This window comes from Elephas maximus, chromosome 23 (assembly GCF_024166365.1).
Source record: "Elephas maximus indicus isolate mEleMax1 chromosome 23, mEleMax1 primary haplotype, whole genome shotgun sequence".
Lineage (NCBI taxonomy): Eukaryota > Metazoa > Chordata > Mammalia > Proboscidea > Elephantidae > Elephas > Elephas maximus.
The window spans coordinates 6,556,002-6,572,984 of NC_064841.1; the positions used below are offsets into that span (position 1 = coordinate 6,556,002).

The 16,983-nt window shown below is 39.5% G+C and overlaps 1 long non-coding RNA gene across 1 annotated transcript in view; it reads left to right on the forward strand.

Moving 5' to 3' along the window:
* The first annotated feature begins 1,239 nt into the window (after positions 1 to 1,239).
* The window catches only part of LOC126066350 (uncharacterized), a 72,635-nt gene continuing 56,891 nt past the window's right edge, over positions 1,240 to 16,983 (forward strand). The window contains exon 1 of the long non-coding RNA XR_007515068.1: positions 1,240 to 1,324. This is a non-coding gene — a long non-coding RNA (uncharacterized LOC126066350). The remainder of the gene's footprint in view (positions 1,325 to 16,983) is intronic.

Below are 16,983 nucleotides of genomic sequence, written 5' to 3' on the forward strand. Positions count from 1 at the left end.
AGCAACAAGAATGGTTTCTGTTTCTTCAGGTAACTGGATCCCTGTCTTGCCTCCGTGGTTTCTGGCTTTCTCTTGAGATTCACTCGGTTCTATGCTTACCTGTCTGCTCACCTACATTTCTTCATATTTTGTGTTCTTACTTTCACTACTGATTTTCTTTGTTGTTTTTAGTTTTTCTGAGACTGTTTCCTTTCCCTGGGACCTCCGTACAACATTATCTCTTCTTCTTAGGCAAAATTATCTCTACACTCCTGATACTGGCAGCAGGATCCTTGTTATTTAGGCCCTACCCCAACCTCTTCTATTCTGCTACTACACATTGCAATGAATTCTCCCAGATCTGAGCATGGCAAGCTATTGAGTGAGGAAGTAGCTACATATAAGCATAGCTGAACTTCAACAAGCCAGCTGCCACAAGTGTCTTACAATGTTCTCATTGATAACCTATAAACATTTTTAAAATCTCTGGGATCAAGCTCAGTAGTTGATAACCAAACAAAAAACAAAAAAACACACCCATTGCCATCGAGTCGATTCTAACTCATAGCGACCCTACAGGACAGAGTAGAACTGCCCTATAGGGTTTCCAAAGAGCACCTGGTGGATTTGAACTGCCGACCTTTTGGTTAGCAGCTGTAGCTCTTAACCATTACACCACCAGGATTTCCCAGTAGTTGATAGTCGGTGGGAATTTACTGTTTTCCATGATCCTGTGAAAATTGCTTTGATCCCTCTATACTCTTAACTGGAGGTACTCTTTCCCTGAATTGTGATGTAATCCATCCCATTGAGGAGATTTAAACTCATTTGGGGTCATCACTCTAAATTTTTAGCTTATAATATGTCTGTTGAGGTTCTTACCACATGTATTGGAGAGTTTGCTTAAAGTGGGTTAATGAGGGACTCAAAAAATGAAACAAAATATTACAAGGTTTAATTAAGAAAAAATTTCCTCCATAATTGTGTAAATAGGTTTATTTCCATCTGTGGTGGACAGACTCTAAGGTTGGCCCGTGATTCCTACCTTTTGATGGCGATGCCGGTGTGTTATTCCTGATCCTTGAGTGTAGGTGGGACCTATGACTTGCTTTTAACTAATAGAACGTGACCAAGTGACAGGATGTCGCTTTCACAATTATATTACATAGAACTGTAACTTCCTTCCTGAAGTCACAGAGAATGTCTCCCTTGCTGGCTTTAAGAAGTGGGCTGGTACCTTGTGAGTTCCATGATGGAAGGGACCATGTGGCAAGAAACCCACAAGGAATTAAATTCTGCCAGCAAGCACGGGAGCTGGAAGCGGATCATTCCAGTCAAGTCTCGGGTATGACCACAGTCCTGTTGTTTTTTTTTTTTTTTTCTCAACTGTGCTTTTAGATGAAGGTTTACAGAGCACATCAGTTTCTCGTTAAACAATTAATGCATATATCGTTTTGTGCCCTTGGTTGCCAACCCCACGGCATGTCAACTCTCTCCCCTTCCTGACTTTGGGTTCCCCATTATTAGCTTTCCTGTCCCACCCCCCCGCCTTCTTGCCCTTGCCCCTGGGTGGGTGTGCCCTTAGTCTCGTTTTGTTTTATGGTCCTGTCTAATCTTTGGCTGAAGGGTGAGCCTCAGGAGTGACTGCATTACTAAACTAAAAGGGTGTCCAGGGACCATATTCTCAGGGTTTCTCCAGACTCTGTCAGACCAGTAAGTCTGGTTTGTTTTTTTTTTTTAGTTAGAATTTTGTTCTACATTTTTCTCCAGCTCTGTCCAGAACCCTGTATCGTGATCCGTGTCAGAGCAGTCGATGGTGGTAGCTGGGCACCATCTAGTTGTACTGGACTCAGTCTGGTGGAGGCTGTGGTAGTTGTAGTCCTTTAGTCCTTTGGACTAATCTTTCCCTTGTATCTTTGGTTTTCTTCCTTCTCCCTTGCTCCAGATGGGTAAGACCAGTGTAGTATCTAAGATGGCCACTCATAGGCTTTTTAAGACCCCAGACACTACTCAACAAAGTAGAATGTAGAACATTTTCTTTATAAACTCTGTTACACCAATGGAGCTAGATGCCTCCCGAGACCATAGTCCCCAGCCTGGCCAGCATCTTGATTGCAGCCTTGTGAGACCCTGAAGCATAGGATCCAGGTAGACCATGCCTGGACTCCTGACCCACAGAAACTGTGAGATAATAAAATGTGTCTTGTGTTATGCCCTCACATTTCTGGTAATATTGTTACACAACAATAGGTAATGAATGTACCTGCTATTTTAGGAAGTATCACATATGAAAAAAGCAATCACACCCTCCCCACCCCCCCACCCCAGAGTAGCAGTAACTGAGAGGACAGTTTTCTGAGTAGTGTATGCAATGCTTATTTCTGAGGGGATCTAGATTTTCTGGTTTCATTTGAATTTGAAAACTTAATTTGAAAAATTTTGAATAGCAATAGGATCTCCCATATGGCACAGCCCCCAATGATTTCTACTTAAGATGGGCATATCCAACTTTGGAATTGAATACATGGGAGTATTATCACAGTTTTCCAGACATGATTTAGAAACAGAGAGAACTTAATGCCTAGTTTCAAGGCTGGTCGACATGCTACCGTGGAGTTGGAAGCAAGGCCAAGTCTGAAGCAACAACACGGCAAAGATGATGAGTCACCTTCACGCAGTGGGTCACCGCCACTGGTTGTCACCCATCTCTCCTAAAATCACCAGTTAAGATGGCAAAAAACTTAAATTAAGGAAAGATTAAATTTTGAAAATTAGTGTTTTTAGTAAGGGTCTCAAAACTTGATCTTATAAAAAAAAGATCAGTTGAATTTTTACTTTGTTTGAATATCAAGATGGTTTGATTAGCAAAAGGGCACAAAATATTTAGAAAGAGAATTCCAAAATTCAAATCCATTAGTTCCTCAAAATCAATCATTTAAAGTTTTTGAACAGATTGTTACTATTGTGGTAGGACATGTCTTTTTCTAACATTGATTTTTTTTAATGAAACTGGCACACAAATGGCCATGTTTGGCCTTAGTGTAAATATCTAATTCCTACTGCTAATTAGACTAATTGTCTACATATAGAAATTCCATAGGTATAAATGCCACCCAGGCAACAATTTTGCATTGAATTCATGGAAAAAAAAAAAAAAGAGACCTCTCATTTAAAGAGGTGCTTATTATTTTACAATCAACCAGAGAAAGAAGATTCTTTCTGAAATGACTTAATGTTATTAAATAGTTTTAGATGAAGAAGGAAAGCGAGGCAAGGAGCAAAAGAATAAAGAGAAAGGAAGAGTTGATTCCGAGTTGGAGGATATTATACATCTGTTATTAGAGCATAAAGTAAAGTGAGATGTGGTCAATGGCCCTTATTCCTGCCTCTTAGTTTCCACTGGGTCCACATAAATGAACGGATGGAACATTCACTAGAAAAGCAGCAGGAGGATCCTGCATCAGGAAATCCCTTTTACATCAAGGATTCCGTCATCTTGTTTCTCTTCTGTTTCTGCCTCATGAAGAATCTCTAGACATAGACAATACGTCACCAAAGGTTTCGTTTTGTGTCGTTTAAGATTGCATTTTAAAATGAGTTGTTTATAGAATGGAGCCCTGGTGGTACAGTGCGTAAGAGCCCTGCTACTAACCGAAAGGCTGGCTGTTCTAATCCAGCAACCGCTCCTTGGAAACCCCAGAGGGCAGTTCTACTCTGTCTCCTAGGGTCGCTGTGAGTCAGAACTGATTCAACAGCAACTTTTTTTTTTTTAATAAAATAAAAATGAATTATATTGAAACCTATTGCAATAAATCATATCCATGCTATTAACCTTAGGTTTTGCCTAGGCGGTGCTGATATCTTTCTGGGAATCTAGACTTTATTTTTTACCTCCAAGTTATGATGAAATGACAGCCCTCCTGTTATCAATAAGTGTTTCTGAAGATCTCATTTTTTCCCTCACTTGTCTTCTCCTTTTTATCAGTCTCCTGATACGCTTTTACAAAACCCCCATGTTGACTCTGAGACTAGGCTGACTCTGTCTGACTAGAAAACTTTGGTCTCCCTCTGGACTTGAGAGCAGGAAAGGTGGAGGCGAGATAGGCATGAAAATAGCCCAGAAAAATAGTACCTACATCACTGTCAGTTCAAGAGCATTACCTATCCAATAGCTTTGGAAAGCACATAGATTCCTACCTCTATTTTCCTTTCAGAACTTTCTTTAAAACATTAGAGAATGTGACACTGACACCCTTTCCTAGTGGCGCAGTGGTTAAGAGCTCAGCCGCTAACCAAATAGTTGGCAGTTTAAATCCACCAGCTGCTCCTTGGAAACACTATGGGGCAGTTCTACTCTGTATTGTAGGGTTGCCATGAGTTGGAATCAACTTGACCATGATGGATATATAAATATTTACAATGATGATTCTTCTTCTGTCCAAACCCACTGCCGCCAAGTCGATCCCGACGCATAGCAACCCTGTAGGACAGAGTAGAACTGCCCCATAGAGATTCTAAGGAGTGCCTGGCGGATTTGAACTGCTGACCTCTTGGATAGCAGCCGTAGTACTTAACCACTATGCCACCAGGGTTTCCTCTTCTACAAGCAGATATTATTCAATGATAACTACTTATTCATTAAAAAATATAAAATTATTCATTACCTTTTGTTACAGTAACATGATGCTATTTAGACTAGTAAGCATGTGAGTATTTGCCAAATGAAATGAAAGGAGAAGCCATCACTTGAACAAAGCAGTTTGTATCAATATTAAACACCATTGATACAATAGTAACCCTCTCACACATCCTCCCAAGATAAAATCAAAATGTAGTGTATCTCATTTCCCTGTGTCCAGAGAAGAGTAACTTCTTAGTGTGCAGCTATAGTTTGAAAAACTTGTTTAGTAAGACGATATTTAACTTAAAAAAATATATTCTGTTTTATATAAAAACATGACTTCCAAGTCAAAGAATAGACTCCTAAACTCTTGAACAAAACATCCTGAGATGATGCGCGGGGCTTTGTTTGGCTTTTCTGGACCCTATAGGACAGAGTACATACATTCATTTTGAGTTGCCTGTACCCTATGGAATTACGTAGAAGACTGTAGTCCCTGAAGCCTATAATCATCACCCCTGCTTTTCCATAGACAAGAAATGTGTGTTACTGTTTAGGTTGGGATTCTTTTAGGCATATCCGCGCCATTGCAGAAAGCTGGGGGAAGAAAAAGTTTCCCATAAAACTTCAGTGACGTCTCATTCAAAATCCTTTGCTGTTGACAGCAGTGAGCACTGTGAGAATGACCTGCAACGTTGAGGCATGCATTCCTGAAAAAAAAAAAAAGAAGAAGAATTTAGTTGAATATTGCGTTAGAGACAAATAACTAAGATTTAGAAATAAACTTTTTGATAATTTTCAGTTTCATCTTAATTGTGGCAGTCTAAAAAATGAGTTTGGCTACTTTGCCCTGGATCATTTACCAAGGCATTAATTAAACTGTCATGATATTTTCCTTGTTATTTCACTGGCTAAATGGTAGCAGTGGGTGAAGATTTGGAGTTATCAGAACAATTTCCCATCTACTCTCACCTTCTCACCTCTGCTATGCTATAAATCTGATGGCTGTGGCAGGTTCTTGGTATAAGACAGCTGTTATTAACAGCTGATGTCTGAGCTATTATTTATAAAGTCTTATTATCCAGACATTGAATTAATAGTATATGTTACTCTGAAAGGAATATGCTCAAAACTGAACTATCTAGAAGGGAAATTCCAGAAAGACGTTTACCTGTGTTTTATTGGCTATGCAAAGGCATTCGGCTGTGTGGATCATAACAAGTTATGGATAACATTTCGGAGAGTGGGAATTCCAGAACACTTAATTGTGCTCAGGAGAAGCCTGTACATAGATCAAGAGGCAGTCGTTTGAACAGAACAAGGGGATACCACATGGTTTAAAGTCAGAAAGGCGTGTGCCAGGGTTGTATCCTTTCACCATACCAATTCATTCCATATGTTGAGCAAATAATCCAAGAGGCTGGACTGTATGAAGAAGAATGGGGCATCAAGATTGGAGGAAGACTCATTAACAACCTGCTATACACAGATGACACAACCTTGCCTACTGAAAGTGAAGAGGACTTCAAACACTTACTGATGAAAATCAAAGACCACAGCCTTCAGTATTACATCTCGTCATAAAGAAAACAAAAATCCTCACAACTGGACCAATAAGCAACATCATGATAAACAGAGAAAAGACTGAAGTTGTCAAGGATTTCATTTTACTTGCATCCACAATACACACCCATGGAAGCAAAAGTCAAGAAATCAAATGACACATTGCATCTGGCAAATTTGCTGTGAAAGAGCTCTTTAAAGTGTTAAAAAGCAAAGATGTCACTTTAAGGACTAAGGTGCACCTGATCCAAGCCATAGTGTTTTCAATCGTGTCATATGCATATGAAAGCTGGACAATGAATAAAGAAGACCAAGGAAGAGTTGATGCCTTTGAATCATCGTGTTGGCAAAGAATATTGAATATACCATGGACTGCCAAAAGGGTGAACAAATTTGTCCTGGAAAACGTATCAGCAGAATGCTCCTTAGAAACAAGGATGGTGAGACTTTGTCTCACACACTTGGGACATGTTATCAGGAGGGATCAGTCCCCGGAAAAGGACATCTTGCTTGGTAAAGTAGAGGGTCAGTGAAAAAGAGGAAGACCCTCAACTCGATGAATTGACACAGCGGCCCCAACAATGGGCTCAAGCATAGCAATGATTGGAGGATGGCACAGAACTGGGAAGCGTTTCGTTCTGTCGTACATAGGGTTGCTATGAGTCTAAACAGACTTGACAGCACCTAACAACAACAGAAGGGAAATGCAGATAAATTCATAATTAATGAATAATTTTTAAGAATTTGTCAGTAAATTATTCACAGCCTTAGTGATTTAGATAAGTTTAATTGAATAAATGTATAATAGACGAAGTTAGCATTGATTGCTTCATTTATGTGCCTTCTGAATGAAAATGGGCATTATTAAAATGGCTGTTCTATTGATGTGTTTATTCAACACATAAGAAGGAAATCCTGAAATGCAGCTGACAACATGGTGTTTGACTATCAATGGGAGTTAGAAGACCTGGATTTTAGTTATTTTTCAGGTGTTTACTGCCTCTGTAACCCTTATTAATTTTCTACAGTTGCCACCAGAAAAAGCCTGTTGTTGTTTGTGAATGCCTGTCAATTCCAATGGGCCTAAGTTTTCATGACAAACATCTTTCCTCTGTAAAACTCTGCAGCTTTCTAGCTTATGAACTTCAGTTTGTTTCAGCCAACCATGGTTACGTGGACATGAGTTAAAACAGAGTGCAACTGGAGGCAATCTCAAGACTCATCAACAAATGAAGTTCCAGTGTTCAAAGAGTAAAATAACCTCAAGGCCAGTAGAGCAAAGTATCTAAGACATTGGACTGCAGAATCAGAAAGGCCATGATTCAATTCCCAGTATGCCATCTTTCTGCCTGAGGGAACTTGGGTCTCAGAGTCTCAGCTTCTCCTCTTTAAGAGGAAAGAGTTGACAGATAAGGAGCCCTGCTGGCACAGTGATTAAGTCCTTGTTGCTAATGGAAAGGTCTGCAGTTTGAACCCATCAGCAACTCTGCTGGAGAAAAGACCTGGTGATCTGCTCCCGTAAAGATTAACAACCTAGGAAACCCTATGGAGCAGTTCTACTCTCTCACACACGGTCACTGAGTTGGAATTGACTCGATGGCACACAACAACAACAACAGTTAACAGATACTGAGGGTTATTATGACTGTGCTGGTACTGAATAATTCATCAATAAGGTACTTACCCCAGATGACTGCCAGGAAGATTAAACTAGATAAGGAACACAGAGCGCAGAAGAAGAATTTGGTAAGTAGTGGTTACTTTTTCTACTGTTATTATTACTATCATAGCAACAGCTGCATGTCTTACTGTTGCTGCTGCTGCTGCTGCTAACTCTAACCCCAAATAACCTTCTTATAGGGCTACTAGATAAAATACCGGGCACTCAGTGAATCTGAATTTCAGATAAACAAAGAATAATTTTTTTGTGTAAGTGTTGCATGGGACATATTTATATTATATTGCACGCACATACCTTGCACTAAAAACTTGTTATTAACTGAAATCCAAATTTAACTGGACATCCTGTATTTTTATTTGTTTAAACCTGGGAACCCCATTTCTCAAATATGGGTGTAACTTGCCCTGCTGGTGGAAGAGTAGAGATTATTCATACGAATTAGTCATTAGCACCGAGAAAACCATTTCAGAGCGCCTGCTAAGTTTGGGAAGTAGCTTCTTCTACATCTCCAGTGGAGAGTTCACCAACATATATTGCGTTCAGTCATGGCTGACCCACGAACTTTGTGTTTCCTAGGTGATTGGATCACCACTCATCTGTCATTTTGTCATATTATGGTGGCTTGCACGTTGCTATGATGCTGGAAGTCACGTCACTGCTATTTCAAACTCCAGCAGGGTCACCCACGGTGGACAGGTTTCAGGGGAGTTTCTAGACCAAGGCAGAATGGGAAGAAGGACTGGTAGTCTACTTCTGAAAAAATTGGCTAGTGAAAACCTTATGAGTAGCAGTGGAGCATTGTCTGACATAGTGCCAGAAGGTGAGCCCCTCAGGTTGGAAAGCACCCAAAAGACAACTGGAGAAGAGCTGCTTCCTCAAAGGAGAGTCAGCCCTAATAACGTGGATGGAGTCAAGCTTTCAGGACCTTCATTTGTTGATATAGCACTACTTAAAATGAGAAGAAACAGCTGCAAACAGCCATTAATAATTGGAATGTAGAATGTACAAAAGTATGAGTCTACAAAAACCGGAAGTTATCAAAAATGAAATGGAATGCTTGAAGATTGATATTCTAGGCATTAGTGAGCTAAAATGGACTGGTATTGGGCATTTTGAATCAGACAATCATATGGTCTACTATGTTGGGAATGACAAATTGAAGAGGAATGACGTCTCATTCATCATCGAAAAGAACTTTCAAGTACTATCCTGAAGGATAATGCTGTCAGTGATAGGATAATATCCATATGCCTACAAAGAAGACCAGTTAATATGACTATTATTCAAATTTACACATCAACCACCAAGGCCAAAGATGAAGAAATTGAAGACTTTTTACCAACTTCTGCAGTTTGAAATGGATCAAACATGCAATCAGGATGCATTAATTACTGACTGGAATGTAAAAGTTGGAAACAAAGAAGATGGATCAGTAGTTGGAAAATAAGGCTTTGGTGATAGAAACAGTGATGAAGATCACATGATAGGATTTTGCAAGACCAATGACCTATTCATTGGAAATAACTTTTTCAACAACATAAACAGTGACTATACATACATGTGGAAACCCTGGCGGCATAGTGGTTAAGTGCTACGGATGTTAACCAAAAGGCCCACAGTTTGAATCCACCAGCTGCTCCTTGGAAACCCTATGGCACAGTTCTACTCTGTCCTATAGGGTTGTTGTGAATTGGAATTGACTCAATGGCACCAGGTTTTTTTTTTTTTTTAATTACTGTAATAGCTAACGTTTTTTTCTAGCCTCACCACACGTTTTAACTGATGCAACCCTTCAAATAACCCCATGAGATAGGTATAATAGTCATCCGTACATTGGGGCAGAGGGACAAAGCACAAGTCATTTTGCCCAAAGTCACAAAGTTGGTGACTATGATGCTGGAATTGAAACCTCAAGACTGAGCTCCATATTACGATGCCCCGTCCCAATAAGTCAGGTGCCTTGATTCCAACTCTTCTGAATGCAAGCTCTCTGTTTTTTCACCAAACTGCACTTCTCTCCAGCCATGAATTGAGAAGAACATTTTCAGATGACAATGACTGATTCATGCTATTTGATTCAGAGCACAATTACCGAGCTTTTAGATCGGCTTCTCTGTTTTGCTTCAGGTCCAGGTCCTTGACTCTCTGCCCTGGCCCTAGAGGACACTCTGTCATTCTTTGCTTGCCTCCAAGCCAGAAGACGAAGCTTCAAATCAGCATCAAAATACTCTCAGATAGTAATGGAATTCTGAGCTGAGAGTCCAGCTTCCCTAGGATTCTGCCTAGTAAATAGCCTCTTAGCCTGTCTATTTCCAATTTGCATTATGATGGAGAACTGCTCAAGATGAAAAGCCTGAAACTACAGGAAAACTATCTAATGATAGTATATCAGGTACAAGAAGGCCGTGCACTGTAGGGTAAAGCAGAATTAAAAGAAAAAAAAAAAAAGTTTCTCCAGAGAGCCTTTGATCTCAGTCTGTAGGCAAAAGGTGTACCAGATGAAAGAATCCATGCATAAAAGTCCCTACCAAACAGCCAAGGGGACTATGATAATCTAAAAAAATTACATGCCTTAAAAAACAAAAAAACCAAACCCTGTGCCATTGTGTTGATTCTGACTCATAGTGACCCTACATGCCTTATGAGGTAGCAATTCTGATCCTTAATCCAACCTCACCAGTGGTTTTCATAACTAAATTAAAAAAAAATTTTATTGTGCTTTAAGTGAAAGTTTACAAATCAAGTCTGTCTCTCATACAAAAATTTATATGCACCTTGCTATATACTCCTAGTTGCTCTCCCCCTAATAAGACAGCACACTCCTTCCCTCCACTCTCTATTTTCGTGTCCATTCGGCCAGCTTCTGACCCTCTCTGCCCTCTCATCTCCCCTCCAGGCAGGAGCTGCCCACATAGTCTCGTGTCTGCTTGATGGAAGGAGCTCACTCTTCACCAGTATCATTTTCTATCCCATAGTCCAGTCCAATTCATAAGTAAAATTTTAAAAATTATCTGTGAGAGCCAGTTAATATGAAGAAATACTGCTCCATACCAGCAAAATGCATGGATGGGCTTGACCTTGATGCAAATGTATGGGTAGAAGACATAATAAATACTTGAACTCTTTTCCATTTCAAGGGAGAGACTATCGTTCCCTGCAGTCTGAAGAGGTAAGACAATAGAATGGATGTCCAACTTCACAAATTATTGTCACAGCAGAAACATACACACACATAAATTATCTTTTCTCATGTTTCATGATATGAAGGACTTTTATAGATCTAGGAAAAAATACATTGGGTTGGTTTTAATGAGTACATTTGTAAAAGAGGCTTGGCTATGTTGGGAGACTTATGTAAAAATTTATAAAGTATCTGGAAGTGCAAACCTTCTGTTAGCTGTAGGTTTAAGCTACTGAGGTCTTTGTCAAGACTAAAAATCCAAGTCCTTGAAAAGAATGGAAAAATGTCAGCTGAATCTTAAAAAGGACAGAGGAGCCAACTGTATCTGTATTCTTTGTTGTATGAATGAGGCTAGAGGTTTAAATTTTGTAATTATCCCTAATAAGAACATCAGAGGTCTCTTTGCTTCTCTAATATAAGGCAAAAGAGATTTTTCACTTTGGCTGATAAAAGAAAGACATGTTAGGCTAAGAGTAAAGTAATAAGAGCTTAAGAGTGTGTGTATACATAGGGGTCAGTGCTCCAGAAGGTATACAACAAAAAAAGGCCTGGAAGGTTTCTAAAAATATATTTTAATAAACTCCTCTATAAACCTGACTGAAATTTTTTTTTTAAAAAAGGGACATTGAGTTCAGTTGAATGCATATTCGATCATTTGGTTTCATCTGCTACCTCAAAATTTGAAACAATCGAATATCATATCTGGTTTTTCCTTTCTTTTGCATTAGCTCAACATATTTTGTCATTATTTCTTTTGCAAAAGTGAGTGGGATGTGATATTGAGGTTGCTATACTGACTCATTTTTAATGAGTTTGGAGACTGTTATCCAACCAGATAAAATCGTTCTCTCTCTCACTCAAAAATAATAAAGGGTAGTGAAGGGGAAATTTGTGACTGAAATATGAGTCATCATAAGACAAATACAGAAAAGCATTAAAAGCTAGTTAAGGAATGGAATTATAATTGATTGCACAAGGGTTCATTCTTTGAGCCTCTCATCAAGAGTGTGATTTGAGAGCATTTCAACACCATTCAGTTGAGTAAAATTAACTTAATCCCTCAAAAACCTGATATTTTGTTATTGTTACACTTTCACAACAATTGATGTACCTACTAATACAGGAAATACAGTGGCAAAACATTCAAATACAATTTATAGAAATCAAAATGTTTTATCACTTCAAAAAGCAGAAGTAATTTTGGAACAATTAGGTCAAAATTTTTAAACTTTTTTTCACAGTAAAAAAATATTAAAAAATTGATACAACTATGAGGCATTGGTAGTTCCACGGTAGAACGCCCGCCTTTCGTGTGGGAGACCTGAGTTCAGTTCCTGGCCGATGCCCCTCAATTGCGGCCACCACCCAACTGTCAGTGGAGGCTTGTGTGTTTCTATCACACTGACCAGGTGTCAGCAGAGCTTCCAGACTAAGAGGGACTAGGAGGAAAGGCCTGGTGACCTACTTCTGTAAATCAGCCAAAGAAAACCCTATGGATCCTGTTGTGCATGGAACCCCTGTGAGTTGGGGGCCAACCTGAAGGCAGCCGACGATAACAAAAACAACATAAACTTTTCAGTACACAAGTAAATGCAGGATTTTCAGGAAAAGTGCCAAATTCTCAGTATTTCCCAACCAAAACCAAACCCAGTGCCGTCGAGTCAAGTCCGACTCATAGCGACCCTATAGAACAGAGTAGAACTGCCCCATAGAATTTCCAAGGAGCGTCTGGTGGATTTGAACTACTGACCTTTGGGTTAGCAGCCATAGCACTTAACCACTATGCCACCAGGATTTCTTCTCACTATTTAGGAGACCAAAAAAAAAAAAACCCAAACCCGTTGCCCTGGAGTCCATTCTGACTCATAGGAGACCAAAGTAGGATGGAATACAATTGAAGCTAATAAGGAATATTTCAAATAGACTTCATGCTAAGGAGTCAGAATGGACTCCAGAGCAGTGGATGTTTATCATGCTAATGTTAAAGAAAAGAGCCCTGGTGGCGCAACAGTTAAGCACTTAGCTGCTAATCTAAAGTCAGTGGTTTGAACCCACCCAACAACTCTGCTGGAGAAAGACCTGGTGATCTGCTCCATAAAGATAACAGCCAAGAAAACCCTATGAGTCAGTTCTACTCTGTCCCATGGCATCGCCATGATTCAAGATCGACTGAATGTCACCGAACAACAACAAATGTTAAAGAAATTCAGTATGTTGTAGAAGCCTATAGAAAAAGTAATAATAATAATAAAGAAAAGTGGAGAAGAATTTGGGTACATTTGAAATATTCATAGCTTATAGACATCAGCTCCTTAAGCTGGATGCTCAGTACAACTCAGCAAATTCTATCTCATTATCTGTCTTTTATGTTATGTTCAAAAGTTCCCATTTCTTTATTAGTGCAACACAGAAGTATTTACATAAATATTCTATTGCTTAAAATAGTTTCAGAGCTACAGAGGTACTAAAAATGGCATTTATACCCTCTGCTCAATAAGGAACAGTCTAAAGCAAATTCAGGTGTATGAACGTCTATCTACCTTACAATTAAAGAGTCATAGAAAGAACACTTCTTAGAGCAACTTTAACCCTTAAAGCCCAAATTTAAAACAAATATATAAAGCCCTCCTATTCTTTGGTCCTATGAAAAGACAGTAGATAGACAAATATAGTCTTTCTTAGGAAAAGAGCTAAATTTGGTGAATGACCTTGCCAATTTAGTTTTCAATTATGTTTTCCATGTCTCAGGAAGATCACCTTGCTTCTGAGGACAGAACTGTTATGTCCAATGTAATAGCCACTACTAGAGTGGCTAAAGCAAATGGAAGAAATGATGAAGTAAAAGAGCTGAACAGATTTCAAAGGGCAGCTCGAGAAAATGAGGTAAAATATTTTAATGAAACGTGCAAAGACCTAGAGTTAGAAAACCAAAAGGGAAGAACACACTTGCCATTCTCAAGTGGAAAGAACCAAAGAAAAAATTCAAGCCTTGAGTTGCAATTTTGAAGAATTCTATGGGCAAAATTTTTGAATAATGCAGGAAATATCAAAAGCAGATGGAAGGAATACACAGTCACTGTTCCAAGAAGAATTGGTCAACGTTCATCCATTTCAGGAGGTAGCATATGATCAAGAACCAATGGTATTGAAGGAAGAAGTCCAAGCTCCACTGCAGGCATTAGCAAAAAAAAAAAAAAAAAAAAAGGCTCCAGGAGTTAACAGAATACCAACTGAGATGTTTCAACAAATGGGTGCAGCACTGGAGATGCTCACTTTAGACAAGTGCCAAGAAATCTGTAAGAAAGCTACCTGGCCAATCAACTGGAAGAGATCCGTATTTCTGCCTATTTCCAAGAAAGGTGACCCAACTGAATTTGGAAATTATCAAACAATATCATTAATATCACACACAAGCAAAGTTTTGCTGAAGGTCATTCAAAAGCGGTTGCAGCAGCACGTTGACAGAGAAGCACCAGAAATTCAGGCCAGATTCAGAGAGGATGTGAAATGAAGGCTATCACTGCTGATGTCAGATGGATCCTGGCTGAAGCGGAAATACCAGACAGATGTTTACCTGTGTTTTATTGACTATGCAAAGGCATTCGACAGTGTGGATCATAACAAATTATGGATAACATTGTGAAAGAATGGGAATTTTGGAACACTTAATTGTGCTCATGTGGAACCTTTATAGGCCAAGCAGCAGTTGTTCTAACAGACCAAGGGGGATACTGCATGGTTTAAAATCAAGAAAGGTGTACATCAGGGTTGTATTCTTTCATCGTACTTATTCAATTTGTATGCTGAGCAAATAATCTGAGAAATTGGACTATGGGAAGAAGAATGTGGCGTCAGGATTGGAGGGAGATTGATTAACACCCTGTGATATGCAGATGATTCAACCTTGCTTGCCGAATCTGAAGAGGACTTGAAGTACTTACTGAGGAAGATCAATGACTACAGCCTTCAATATAGATTGCACCTCAACATAAAACAAAAATCCTCACAACTGGACCAATAAGCAACATCATGATCAGTGAAGAAAAGACTGAAGTTGACAAGGATTTCGTTTTACTTAGATCCACAATCAACACCCATGGAAGCAGCAGTCAAGAAATCAATAACTCATTACAATGGGCAGTCTGCTGTGAAAGACCTCTTTAAAGTGTTAAAAAGCGAAGACTCACTTTAAGGACTAAGGCGGGCCTGACTCAAGCCATGACAGTTTTAGTCACCGCATATGCATGCAAAAGTGGGACAATGAGTACGGAAGACTGAAGAAGAATTGATGCCTTTGAATTATGGGGTTGGTGAAAAAATATTGAATATATCATGGACTGCTAGAAGAATGAGCAACTCTGTCCTGGAAGAAATACAGCCAGAGTGGTCCTTAGAAGCAAGGAGGGCGAGACTTCATCTCACATACTTTGGACATGTCATCAGGAGCAACCAGTCCCTGGAGAAGGACATCATGCTTGGTAAGGCACAGGGTCAGTGAAAAGGAGGAAGACCCTCTATGAGATGGACTGACACAGTGGCTGCAAAAATGGACTCAAGCACAGCAATGATTGGGAGGACGGCACAGGACCAGGCAGTTGTTTGCTCTGTTGTACCTGGGGTTGCTATGTCACAACCGACTTGACAGCACCTAACAGCAGCAATGATGGTACCAGTCTGGATTGAGAGAGTCTGTAAATGTAAACTACATACCAGACTTTAAAGACTTAATGCCAAAATAGTAACGTAAAATATTGATTACCCTTTGACTTGATAATATTTTGTATGTATTGGATAGAATAGCATATTATTAACATTTATTTTACCCGTTTCTTTTTACTTTTTTTATATGGCTACAAGAAATTACACATGATTCATATTGTATTTCAACTGGACAATACTAGGTTAGAACATCAAAAAAAAAAAAAATACTGCCAATGAATCACTTCCAATTCATAGCGACCCTATAGGACAGAGTAGAACTGCAAATAGGGTTTCTAACACTGTAAATCTTTACAGGAAGCAGATTGCCACATCTTTTTCCTACAGAGTGGCTGGTGGGTTTGTACCACCAACCTTTGGTTTAGTAGCTGAACACTTAACCACTGCACCCGCAGGGCTCCTTAGGTTAGAGTATACCCATTGCTGTCATGTTGATTTCAACTCATAGCAACCCTACAGGATAGAGTTGAACTGCCTCATGAATGGACAGATTAGTCTTCATGCAAGCAGACTGCCACAGTTTTCTCCTGCACGGTGGCTAGTGGGTTCAAACTGCCAAGCTTTGGGTTAACAGCCCAGCTCTTAACCACTGTGCCACCAGGGCTCCTTATTGTTTCTATAAAACTCGTTGCTGTCGAGTCGGTTCCGACTCATAGCGAGCCTATAGGGGGGTTGAGGAGAAGAATGCTAATTCTTGTTATGACACCAGTACGCATGTCTCTGGGTTAGATGTGTCTTAGCAAAGGAGTTACGTACGCATGCATATGGTCATGCATGTGTGTGTTAGATGCGATGAGAAAAGCAACATGTAAGTAGACAGTCACACCTGGCTTAATAAAAGAAGATACTGACGGCACAGTGGTTAAGAGCTTGGCTGCTGACCAAAAGGTTGGCAGTTCAAATCCACCAGCCACTCTTTGGAAACCTTCTGGGTCAATTCTACTTTGTTCCTAAGGTCTCTATGAGTTGGGATCAAGTTGACAGCAACAGATTTTTTTTTTTTTTCCACCTCTCTATACTATTTATACAAAAGTGGGTCTTTATGCCGCCATTCCTCAAATTCTTGCCAAATCCCAGGTGGAAGCAATAGGCGGATCCCATAGGGTACAGTCTACTGGCAGAATTGTATTATCTCCCCCCCATACTTGTAAATGTATGGATCAGATTTATGATTAAGTATGAATTACCTGGAAACCACTTTTTAAGTTAACAAGTATCTACTTGACTTCCCTTGGCATA